Source organism: Eubalaena glacialis, chromosome 11 (genome assembly GCF_028564815.1).
Source record: "Eubalaena glacialis isolate mEubGla1 chromosome 11, mEubGla1.1.hap2.+ XY, whole genome shotgun sequence".
Classification (NCBI taxonomy): domain Eukaryota; kingdom Metazoa; phylum Chordata; class Mammalia; order Artiodactyla; family Balaenidae; genus Eubalaena; species Eubalaena glacialis.
In genome coordinates, this window is record NC_083726.1 from 100,035,105 (window position 1) to 100,047,190 (window position 12,086).

General features: G+C 36.1%; 1 protein-coding gene across 4 annotated transcripts in view; it reads right to left on the bottom strand.

The window, feature by feature from the left end:
- The window catches only part of PDE3A (phosphodiesterase 3A), a 305,431-nt gene that overhangs the window by 275,741 nt on the left and 17,604 nt on the right, over positions 1–12,086 (bottom strand). Inside the window, exon 1 of one of the 4 annotated variants that reach the window (XM_061204792.1) lies at positions 5,372–5,420. The exons of the other annotated variants lie outside the window; for them this stretch is intronic. The gene's annotated coding sequence lies outside the window, so the exon portion shown is untranslated. Of the gene's footprint in view, positions 1–5,371; positions 5,421–12,086 lie in introns of those variants that run through there. 4 annotated transcript variants of the gene reach the window in all.

The following is a 12,086-nucleotide window of genomic DNA, read 5'->3' on the forward strand; positions in this document are numbered from 1 at the left end:
TTTAAGGTCAGACAGCTAATAAGTGGCTGAAGTAAATAGTGGAACACAAATATGACAACAAATCCTGCATCTTAATCACGGTACTGTACTTGAATCCCTCCATCAATAGACCTTGCTACCTGGCTATTTTCACACTTAGAATAAAAAAAATTAAAATTCAACTTCCATTTATTTCATCCACCTGTCCATATGGAGTATTAATAAAAATAAATGCACAATACTCTAAAGTTTTTCTCAATCTGGGCACTATTGACATTTTGGGTTAGATAATTCTTTGTTTGGGGGACTGTCCTGTGTATTGTAGGATGTTTAACAACATTCTTGGACTCTGCCTACTACGTGCACCTTGGTAGCACCACCCTCCTCAAAGTCCTGAAAACTAAAAATACCTTCAGATTTGGCCAAATGTCCCCTGGGGACAAAATTAGCCCCCGTTGATAACCAATGCAATACTCTATTTAAAACTTTGGAAACCCAGAGTAAGCAGAATAACTGACTCAAGTTCTGATATATTTACATTTTAAAGTATTTCTTCCATGAAGATTATAATTATAGAATTTGGCACTTCTGGAGGAATATGTAGAGTTCTACACAATCAAAGTGCTTTTCTGAGAGCTCATCTATTACACAAATCAATATGTAACTAAATTAGGTAAAAATATTTCAGGTGCAACTCTTTAGCGGTCCATTTCATTCCAATGGTAAATAAAGTAAACCTTCATTTATGGCCCAAAGTGGCACAAAGAGGTTTATTATTTATTCCAACTCATGAAAAAGTAATTCATACCATCTCTAATGAAGAGATATCCTTTTAGAACATTCAATGTTCTAGCTACTCTCTGCCCCATTTTTTATGATTTCCCTGTAAGTTACAAGCATGAACTCGTAAACTATAGAAAATAAATAATGAAGCATAACTTTATGGGAAAAAAATTATGAAAATAGTCTGCCGTTCAAGGTTAGAAAACCAGTAATTAAAGTCAAAAGTAAAACCAAATGACCTGTAAAAATCAAGGCAAACATTGCCTCTTGCAAGAATATTTCACTGATGTCAAATGAAACTCCTGAAAAAGGCCCTTACTCTAAACTGTATTTATTTAAATCTCTCCTAACAGGAACTTTACACAGGAAAGTAAATGCTCACTTGGTCCACAAATTAGGTTCATGCCCTTCTTGGATTAAGTCTATAGAGCTGTGATTTGCAAACCTTTTTTTTTCTCACTTCAACATACCTGATGGATGTGACACACACATCAGTAACTGTGGCTCACTACAGCATTGATTCAGGATGTGGGGAGGTCTCCCTAGAGAGAACGTATCAGAATCAAGGGCAGGTTAGAGTTTGAAAAAACCTACCCTGTGATAATCACCTTTGTAGAAGACAAAGGGCCATTGTTTCTGCCATCTCAAAGAGCCCTGTTAGGATGAAAAGCTCATTTCACCATTGACAGTACCATCTTATGTGGATAATATTTCCAAAAGCACCCATAATTTGGTGCATCAGATCTCCAGCCTTCCTTTGCCAGCTATATTTTAGACCTATATGGGGTGATAGTTATAAATCTGTCAAATTGTTTTAATATTTGTATTAAGTATTATGTACAAAATCATGTCATATTGCCGTACTGGTTCTTTTCCTACCTATGTGTTTTTTTTTCCTTTTTTAGCTAGACAAGTTAGTTTTTTTTAATTTTTATTTTATATTGGAGTATAACTGATTTACAATGTTGTGTTAGTTTCAGGTATACAACAAAAGTGATTCTAGCTATGGTTTTGTACTAAGGAGAACCTTAGGCATTATTAAACTTGCTTCAGATTTCTATTGTGTTAAAGATCTATTTTGAATGAAGACCATGTAGGTAAATGGAACTACTTAATTCCCTAAAAACTGACCAAGTTTTATATACAGTGTTTCTTCCTCCCACTTTCCACTATTCTAGCCATGCATAAATCACCAGAAGATATGTAATACAGCAAAAATGTTGGCTTTTTTCCTTGTTTTCATCTGAATCGAACAAGAGGAGAGTGTTCAAAGTATCAAACATACAATACAGATAGAGCTTCATGTTAACTCATGTGACGGTCTTCAAAGTTTTAGCTGACCAAAAATTAAATATATAGATTATTTTACTGACAAAGAAAAACAAGTTCAGTCTTAGTATGTGTTAAGGGTCTTCCTGTCAAGATGAGTGGTGTGTAGGTAGGTCTGTGACAGAATCACACAGCTTCCTCCTGATCACCCACATTTTGATAAGGTTTAGGTTTAGGACTGGTGTTTGGGCAAGTATACGCTGCAAAAAAAAAAAAAATGCATAAATTATTTTGGTACAGAAAAGGTGACAGTCACACTCTGCTTTGTTCCAGTTAGACCACATCTAAACTACTGTACAAGGTTCTGGACTTCTCCAAAAAGAGAGGAGCAGAGGGGAGGGAGGGAGAGGTGAAATGGCATGGAAGGGAACTTAGCTCCCCATCAGGGTAGAGACTAAGCAAAAGCATAATGAGGACCATTTGTTAGGGATTTCATAAATTTGGCTCTACCTTCAATTTCCCTCCAACCCTGTAACAGCAGCAATGCTTTCTAGGAAAAGGAACACATACAGAAACAAAAGAACTCTTCCAAAAACCCACTATGATATATAAGGACAAGTTTAGAAGAATACTGAGAGTGATGAAGATTTTACCAGGTGGGAATCTCCACCAAGTGGGCAAAGACTAGAAATCACATTGCAGTTATAGAAACTTGACCTAGAGTGTGTAGCCTAATTTATGTATGTGTAATTATCTATAAATTATATTATATAGAAATATATGCTTATATATATAAATTACATACATGTAATTATATATTATATAAATATAATGTATAAATTATATATGTTATATATTATATACAGAGACAAATCATTTATATATATATATAAAAACAAATCATTATAAGCATCTGGAATAACCCAGGAAAAACATCAAAGTGGAACCCAACCTGATAATTTCACAAGATTAACTGCTCTAGACTATCTAGACTGTCTCAACTGATAAAATAATGTTTAACTAGTCATAATTACCCAGCATTCACTTGTTTCAAGGAAAAGAATCTTGCCCTTGTAGTTTTAAAATGTGATGGGGTGATGACAGTCTATCATGGCAGGGATTCTCAGAGGGTCACCCAGAAGCTGCGGTCTGTGCTGACTCTAATCGGTCTATTTCCTTGGTAAGATCAGCACCAGGAGTACAAAGTTGTCTGCCCTGTAATACTGAGGACCCTATTTAAAGTCTAATCTGAAATAGGGTGACAGCCTTTGTGCTTATTAAAATGGCCAAGGCTACAACCTTTCTGTGTTTGCAGTTGTAGACTGAACACAGGAGGCTTCTGAGTCTAAAAAGCCATGTACATACAGAGCAAGGGAACACGGAGAGCAAATCTAACTCTGATACTAATATTTTTGTGAACGAATGAAATTGGGTGCCTTCAAGCAAACAAAAATCACATGAGGTTGTGAAAGTAACACACATAAATATGTCCAAATCAAACCCACACTTCATCCTCCCTTCCTCACTCAGAACCTAAAACAAACAAAAACTGCTCTTCTGATGCTTTTTCTCTCGAAGAACCGACAAGGGATTAACCTCCAAAATATACAAACAACTCATGCAGCTTAATATCAAAAAAAAAACAACCTAATCATAAAACGGGTGGAAGATCTAAATAGACATTTCTCCAAAGAAGACATAGATGGCCAAAACGCATATGAAAAGATGCTCAACATCACTAATTATTAGAGAAATGCAAATCAAAACTACCATGAGGTATCACCTCACACCGGTCAGAATGGCCATCATCAAAAAATCTACAAACCATAAATGCTAGGGAGAGTGTGGAGAAAAGGGAACCCTCCTACACTGTTGGTGGGAATGTAAATTGGTACAGCCATTATGGAGAACAGTATGGAGGTTCCTTAAAAAACTAAATATAGAACTACCATGTGATCCAGCAATCCCACCCCTGGGCATATATCCAGAGAAAACCATAATTCAAAAAGATACATGCACCCCAATGTTCATTGCAGCACTATTTACAATAGCCAAGACATGGAAGCAACCTAAATGTCCATCAACAGAGGAATGGATGAAGAAGATGTTGTACACATAAACTATGGAATATTACTCAGCCACAAAAAAAGAACAAAATAATGCCATTTGCAGCAACATGATGGACCTAGAGATTATCACAGTAAGTGAAGTAAATCAGAGAAAGACAAATATCATATGATGTCACTTATATGTGGAATCTAATTTAAAAAATGATACAAATGAACTTATTTACAAATCAGAAACAGACTCACATATCTCGAAATCAAATTTATGGTTACCAAAGGGGAAACGTGGGGGGAAGTGATAAATTAGGAGATTGGGATTAACATATACACACTATATATAAAATAGATAATAAGGACCTACTGTATAGCACAGGGAACTCTACTCAATATTCTATAATAACCTATATGGGAAAAGAATCTGAAAAAGAGTGGAGACATATATATATATAACTGACTCACTTTGCTGTACACCTGAAACTAACCTAACACTGTAAATCAACTATACTCCAAAAAATTTTTTTAAAAAACAAAAAAGAACAGCATTCACAATCTTTCCAGTTTCCCAGATTCACAACGTTAAGGACTGTTCATGCCCTTTGTTCACACCTGCCACCACCAGTCACTGACTAATCCTGCCGATTACAGCTCTTCATTTTCTCTTCAATCACCTTTCCTTTCCACCACCACTGTCCTAAGAAATCTTCAACGTCTGTAACCAGGACTTTTCCAACAGCCTCTTAAATGTCTCCTGTGTCCAGTTTGCCCCCATCTGATCCACTGTTATCAAAATCATGTTTAATCTGTTCACAGTAGTCTCTGGCTAAAACCCTTTTAATAACTTTCGGTGCCGACAAATAATGTTCATCTTCCCCAGCCTAATTCTGAAGACATTTCCGTTTTTCATTCCCCATGCCCTACCTTGTCTGTCGTATCTCTTAAAAACGTCCCACCACCCCCTTCCCTCTTCCCACCACAAAGGCTAGGCTATCTGTTCCACGTGTTGTTTCCAGAACACAACATTGCTCCACACCTGGCATCCAGCTCCAAAACAGGCTTTATCCTATCCCTCCCTCCTTCCCTCTGGAAGTCACGCCCACAGGAGAAAGATAGCAAAACATTCTTTTAAAGATCCGTTCTTATTTTCTTTTCTAGATATATTTTTTATATTGTACTAAAGTTCATTATAGTTAGCTCACTATCAACATAAACACATGAAAACAGTTGAACATAAATCAAAAAGGGAAGTCAGGAAGAAAAGGAAGACAGAACATTACCAGAAATCCATGCGAAGAGGGTGATGGTATTTGAGCAGTAAATTTAGCTATGACCTTTCTGGAGGGCAAAGTTCTCAGGACTTTCTGTATTTTAAAGCATTTATCACTTGCCACTGGAATCATTTGTTAATGTAGTATCTTTATTATAAGCTCAGGGAGGGGATGCAAGGGCAGTCCCTTTTGAACCCTCCCCCAATAATCCCACCCTCTTCAGCATGTTATGGGCACTCTTCAAACATTCTAGAATAAAAAACATGAACAGTGTAATGTTTCCAAGGGGAATTCTCATAAATCAGAGATCCGCAGTCCCGTCCTAGGAAATAACCATGCTAAAGGTGACTTTCCCACTAGGAACAAGAAGCATTTACCAGTAACTATTGGCACTCTGGTCTTCCTTAGAGCTAAGTTCCCCAGTGTAAATTAATAACCTGACATTCTGATTGATGAGTTATAGTTTTATTCTTAGTGTTTCTCAGCAATGGATAACCCCTAGTTCTATGGAAAAAGTGCATCTCTGACCTGCAAGGCTGAGAGATGAACTGCAGCCAAATGCAAACTTCAGTGCCAAACCCCCTCTCCACAGTCCCACCTCACCCCCTGCCCCGCCAGCATCCACCAACCCACAGACACTCAGCAGAGAAATGCCTACCAGTCTCTGTAGCCTTAACTCAACCATCTCAAACAGAATCTGCTAGTGCTAATCTGCCAACTCTCTTTGAACAGTAAAGACAGGGTACAATGCTTGAGTAAAGGGTATTTCGTTCTGTTTAACTACTTTCTCTGATTCTATCATATTTATTTCTGGAAACTTTTTTTTTGGAGGGGTTAAGTGAGACCCACAGTCTCTTTATTTTTTTAGGTAATTATAGAAACTGTTCGATATTCTCAAATTTATTTCCACAGAAATGTATAGTTCTTCAAAGAAGACATGTTAATAATCCTAGATGTGGAAGTGATTTGTGATTTGTTACACACTGCTTTCTTTTCCTATTCATTTATTTAAACAAGCAAAAGCAAACGGAAACACACAAAGTTCCTCAGTCTTAGACAGGAAATGCAAAGAATAATCAACAAATCCTGACAAGCAAGACTGAAATTAATCAATATTATACACAGAGTAGCTCAGATGCAGAAAAAGCAAAATACAGAAGCAACTCATTATATGTCTGCATATGAGTTATGGATAAAAATTTAAACTCTCCTAAAATTAAAATGCTTATATTTTATGTATAGACTATGCATAAACTATTAGAAAAATCATACTATGTATTAACAAGTATTTTGGCACACAGACTTCTTTCAAGCCAAAAAAAAACACTTTTTAATATTTATTACTTTGAAAAACAATCATTATGAAGTTGGTTTTTATTTGCAACTTTACTGGTCTAATAATCAGCAAGGTAGGTCCAATACTCTGCTTATATATGTTTTATAAAGAATTTTCCCTCCTTGGGCTTCCCTGGTGGCGCAGTGGTTAAGAATCCGCCTGCCAATGCAGGGGACAACAAGAGAAGCCACCGTAATGAGAAGCCTGCGCACCGCAACGAAGTGTAGCCCCCACTCGCCGCAACTAGAGAAAAGCCCGCGGGCAGCAACAAAGACCCAAGGCAGCCAAAAATAAATAAATATATTAAAAAAAAATAAAATAATTTTCCCTCCTTATAGAACCCAATTCATTTGCATGTTCATCTCAACTTATCACAGTCATGATGAGTTTTGTTTCCACCTTTTAAACAAAAATAGGCCCAAAATCCTTTGTAAAAATTGAAGCATGTTTCAGTACATGTGTACATATTTCAGCACACATGTGTGTGTATTTTTTCATAAAACCTTACTTTCAGGTAAAGTTGCAAAAATTGTGTGTATGCCCATCTATAATTACAGGGACCCATTTTGCAGGATCACATACCCATTGAACCTCCAATCTTATAAGAAACTTACACCTTTCCAGCCACCTGGGTGAAGAATTGGGAATGCACATGGACTATACTTCTGAACATGTTCTACCCAGTACTGAACATCACATTACCATTCATAATCATAAAACCACCTGGAGTTCCTATTTCCATGTCTGCAAGTCCAACAACTAGTACTGGGTAAGTGGCCCTCAAAGCACTCTGTGAACATATGCAGGGGAACAATGTCAAATGACTACATTTCTTTATAAAGTTTTGTTTTTCTGATTATAAAAGAAGTATGCAGGGTTGAAAATGTAGACTCTACAGAACAGAAAAATAAACAAAAATCACCCACGATACCCTCATCCAAACAACAACAAACATTTTGACTGCTTTCCTTTCTGCTATGCATTTGATTGTTGAAGTGAAAGCATGCCATATACTCCATTTTATTTCCCGATTTCCCTCTCCATTCATCAAAATATTTTCCCATGTGATTAAAAACTCTTCATTTCACAGGCTTGAAAATTCCTTATCTTTTGTGGCTTCCAAGCAGCATGGAAAATATTTCATAATCAGATACTACCCACAGTGTAGAGTTAAGCAAACTCTGAAAAGTTACGGTGCAATCAAGCTATCGTAATTTAAATATTTATATAGCACCTATCACTGAAGTGCTCTGTAGGTTGACAAATGGTCTGAGTTAATATGAAAACAAAATAGAAGCATTTCCTCTATAGGAAGGTCTGGGAAATACTGTCAACATGGCTTTAGATAAAAATGGGATTTGTCAGACTATTGAAAGACTAATAAAAAGAGAAAGCCTTGCATTTTCTTTGAAAGGTCTAATTGTCTGCCATATTAAACCTTAGGATATTATAGCATGAGTTATAAAGGTATGTTTAAAAGACAGAGCGTGAGGATGACACTTAAATGTGCTAAAATTATATTTTATTCAAATTTATTTTAAAAGATATTTATATAAGAATAACATTTCAAAACTAACTTTTATCAGACCAAATGTTATAAAACCCAGCAAACTAATACTTTATGAAGAGTTTAAGATACTTGATTAGAGTTTCAACATAAGGAGATCTGATGGTTTTCTGGAAACGCTCACCATTTGAACATCCTCTGAAAGGCAAAGACAGAAGGTAAAATTGAAAAGAAGAAGAAAAAAACAAAGGTCAACTCAATCAGATTTTTTTTAAAGCAAGAAATGCTTAATATTAGGCTCCTAAATAAAAGAGAAAACATTAAAGGAACTCTCTCCCTACCTTCCAAGAGATCAGCCAGTCAATACCAATCTTGGTGGCATTGCCTTCAATAGATATTTACAATCTTCTAACACTACCTCCTGGTATCATTCCCAGTCCTCCCTGGATTACTGCAATAGTCTTCTAACTGATCTCCCTTCTTCCATCCTACCACCTATTTTCACTCAGCACAGATTGCTTGAGAGATCCTACTGAATGTAAGTTTGATCACATCCTTTCTTCACTTAACCCTTCAATGAATGGCTTCCCATTCTGCTTGGAGCAACAGTCTTGCAATTACCCCCACAGCCTATTGATCTACTGGCCCTCCTCATCACCTTTCTGACATCTCCTCCTGTATCACAGAAGTGAAAACCAAAAAACTTCCTTTGATCAAGTTGGAGAATAACATGATCACCCCAAGCAGAATTTCTAAATTGAAACCAGTGGTGGTAGAGTGAGATGATACAGGATTCCTGCTCCTGTGGAGGTCAATCCAAAACAACCACCTCACTCAAGACTCAAAAATCATTCAGTGGGTGGGAAAATCTGGAAGAAAAGTGGTCTGAGTGTTGAGGCCCTGTGGAAGCTGGTATAAAGAGGGAGTAGCTACAGGAATATTCTAATGTGGTGAAATCAACACTCACTGAGGGCCACTGCTGAGCTAGCACTGAACTAGCTGCTTTCCATAGATTATAAGCAGGAAGTCCCTGTTATTTGAGAATAATGGTCTCATTGGCAAGTAACGAGCAAAAAAGAAGGGTATGACTAGAATGTCACCACAAAAATTTAAGCTAAAAATTTTGAGAAATAACTTCGTTTCTCAAAACAAAATATGGCGTATAATGGCAGCAAGAGCACAAATCAAGTTGCCGATGGGGTTATATGATACATGATTGCACAACTGACTCAAAGGAGTCATCAGCTATTTTTACAAACATGTTCAAATCCATCAATTTTCCTAAATATCCCCCTTCATCCTTTGTTACTCACATCTTTTTCTTCTGAAGCACCTGTCACCATCTTTGTCAAATATTTCTTTTTCCACTGTTAGCTTGTCTGAATCTCCAGGCTCTTCTGTAATTTAACTCTAATTTAAGCAACCGTCTAATATCATTTAACTTAAGAAAACCTGCATCTTTTGTAGACCTGCAAGTCTATTTTTTTTATCAAATGCAAAATTGTTTGCATTGTTTTGCATTATACTTTCTGACATTTACCAACAGCCTTCAATGATATGGCCCTAATGGGTAGGAATATTCTTGTTCAGTCACGGGGCGGGGCCGGGGGGGGGGGAATGTTTGACAAGAACCAATGTTCATTATTTCTATTAATTTAATCTTCACACTTTAAGAAATAGGCTGTAGTATTCCTATGTTACAGATAGGATTATTCAAGTTCAGAAAGTTGAAGGAACTTTACATTATAAAGCCTCAGCCTGTCTCTGTCCAGTGCATATACTCTTTCTACTTAACATTTGCAGGGCAATATATTTTTATTTAAGCTTTGTAACAGCATATGAGATAAGTGAAGAAATTGTTACTCCTTTCTCACAGAAGAAGAAATTGATCTGCAGAGTGTCAAATAACTTCTCTGAGGTATCCTCAATGGGGAAATCAAAGTGAAAATTTTATGAATGTCAGAGGTTGATTAACTATAATCTCTCTGTGTGTCTACGTATGTACGTATACGTGTATGTTTACATAAATAAATAAGTTTTCCCCATGATACCAAGCCAAGTACTTTTTAACTATTTGCTTAATCAGATTGCAAAAGTCCCAACTTTCTGTCTAGTTTTAGTAGACAGAAGTTTATAGTCCTGTGTTTCTTCACTGAGGCAACCAAAATGCTCTAAAACTCGATTTCTGGACCCTGCTCTACACATAACTAAATCAGAGTATCTGACCTTAGGACCTAGGAATTTGCATTTTAATAGGCTTCCCAGATCACTTTTATTCACACTAAAATTCGAGAACTATAGCATTGAAGACATATAGCAGCTCTATTTAGAAAGTGCCAGATAATGTGTAATGATAAGTAGGTGAGGTCAGGCCATCTCTACAAATTCTGAAAGCATCTGAAGGAAGTTTATTAATCTACTAATCAGAGGCATTTACTGTTAGAATTCATAGACAAGAGTTTGATTAATATGGCATTATAATAATTACATAAGATTAATTAGCCCCAGGGAAAAAGAAGATAAGAATCCAGGCATATTGAAATACTTAGAAGGTAACAAAGAATCAATGTGAAATAGAGAAAGTCGATCTTAAATAAGATATACTTACTTGCTGGCATTTTTCATCAATCTGGTCACATAAGAGGTAAAAGTTCACACAAGACTGCCCTAAAGGTACATTTATAAGTCAAAGTGATAAATGCGCTAAAAAACTAAAAATTAAGAATCGACGACTTGGAAAGTAATGAATGTCAGGAAAGTTCAGGAATAGCATTATGACCTCTGAAAAATGATCGAAGTGTTTTTGGTCTAAGCACAGATCCTAAGCCAACGCATGGCTGGACTTCCTGCCCAGCGTCCAGGAGTGACGCCCGCAGGGTCTCCTCTTTCCAAATCATAAGGAGTTCTAGATTTTAAAGGCACCAACATTATGTCTCCAAAAGACTATACAATAAATATATGTTTTTTAAACTGAGGAATTCTTTTGATTTTGATCTAGTCTTCTTTCTGCACAAGCAAAATACTAGCATTCATTTCTTTCACTTATTTGTTGTGGGCAGTTTCCATTTCTGAATGCCACTTTATTTTTTAGATAACTTACTTAATCAGTGTTCAGTTATATCTGGATCCAACATTCCCAACCGAATTCTCACACTTTTCATTGAGGACTAGTTAATGGCTTACAGAAGTTCCACTGAAAAGATTTAAAAGCTCTCGTTGTCATTCTCTGAAGGGGTGAAGAAGAGCTAATCCCATTATTATTCAAGTAAAAAGGAATGAGAAGTGTACAAAATGAGGCTACTGCCTTAATAACTGTGCTCTAATTTAGGTCCTGTTTATCTAGCAAAAACAATTTCAATGTAGCCAAAACAAGTCATTAAGAGGAAAAACAGACACTCTTCAAATGGTAAAGACATACAGTTAGCTTCCTGTCTCAAAATGAAAATAGAGTGGAAGGTTTTGCTCCTAAATTTTTTATTTTATTTTACATTTGACAAAAATGTCAAATAAATTTAGAAATGGCTCCTTTACCAAAAGAATATACCTTGCTTATTTCAAAAGGTGAATTAATTTATAACTAAATTCTCAGTTTGTAATTTATGTTTTCAAAGAGAAACAACATTCAGATTTTTAAAAAATAATATATTCAAAGATATCTCAAACTCTCCAAGTGTTCAGTAATGGCAGCCTTTCTAAAAGATCTATCTATGAGATCATTTGACATCCACAAACTAAAAGAAACTTATTCCCAGAAAACAAAGTCGGAAATAACTTTTATTTCTAAACTGTACTCCTAGATTATTTAAAGGCATGATAATCTGCCTAACATACTCAGAAGAGAAATGTCTGATTTCAGTGTGAGGAGATGACAATATCTCTAT